This window comes from Geospiza fortis, unplaced genomic scaffold (assembly GCF_000277835.1).
Source record: "Geospiza fortis unplaced genomic scaffold, GeoFor_1.0 scaffold16, whole genome shotgun sequence".
Lineage (NCBI taxonomy): Eukaryota > Metazoa > Chordata > Aves > Passeriformes > Thraupidae > Geospiza > Geospiza fortis.
In genome coordinates, this window is record NW_005054302.1 from 11229649 (window position 1) to 11230691 (window position 1043).

Below are 1043 nucleotides of genomic sequence, written 5' to 3' on the forward strand. Positions count from 1 at the left end.
GCCTTGTTCTGCTTTGCTTTCGTCCTCCCACAACTGCTGGAGACCAGGAATGAGTCCTCAGTGAAAGCAGAGCACCCAGGCAGCAAGCAGAATGGTGCAGCAACTCTCCTCTGCATTCCTCATAGTTCATCCTCTCCTGATTTTTAATTCCTTTGCTGAAGACTTGAACCAAATTTCATAAAGCATTTGCTGAATGAGAGACAAGTTATAACACCTGTGCCTGTGGAGAGGACTTTTTCTTTCTTTCTGTTGGACAGAAGTTGGTTAAGAACACACAAACCTCAATCAAAAGATACACCTCTCTAAGCTGTCTGACAGCACTGCAAAGGGAAAGCAGACGGATATGAACAGAAGCATTCATTTCCTCGAATCCCTTCCTTTAACCAAACTTGATGCTCTAGTGCCTCTGCCAGGATGCCAGTGCTGACTTTCCTTTATGCCCCATGTATTTGTATTTATTTTAATTGAATCTGGGACTAAGGACACTCGGCAATGCTTAATCCTCTCGACAACAAAGCAAGGGTACTAAGCCACCATGAAAAATAGTAATAAAAAAATTTTAAAAAGGTAAAAGATACCCACTGATGCATTCCTTGGGGCACTGCGGCTCTCTTTTCCTCCTGCAAATAATCCCGCGGGACTCAAAAGAGTGGGTAGGAGAGGCTGGAATACTTATTTTAATAGCAGAAGTTAGAGCTGGGAGCACCACATTTAACCCATCGCCAGCCGGAGCAGGCTCCCTTCCCAGGGGTGCACACCCCAGCCCTCACACACACACACACACACACACACACACACACATACACACACTCATACTCACACAGGGTCCGAGTTTCGGGGCGTGCAGAGGCTGGGAACCCGCAGTGAGCAGCCCCAGCAAAGCCCGGCAGAGACGAGGGGGCATGGCGGCTGCCCCCGCTGTCCCGGACAGAGCGCTCCCCCAGCTCCAGAGCCTGCGAACGGGGAGGGCAAGTCAATCCCTCCCTCCTAAAAACATTGAGGAAAAAAAAAGATGGACAGAGAGACAGACAGACAGAGAGAAC

At 48.9% G+C, this 1043-nt stretch overlaps 1 protein-coding gene across 2 annotated transcripts in view; it reads right to left on the reverse strand.

Annotated features, from left to right (window-relative positions):
* Window positions 1-967, reverse strand: part of FAT3 (FAT atypical cadherin 3) — a 399047-nt gene extending 398080 nt beyond the window's left edge. For both annotated transcript variants that reach the window (XM_031066002.1, XM_031066001.1), the window contains exon 1: window positions 821-967. The gene's annotated coding sequence lies outside the window, so the exon portion shown is untranslated. The remainder of the gene's footprint in view (window positions 1-820) is intronic.
* Window positions 968-1043: the final 76 nt, after the last annotated feature.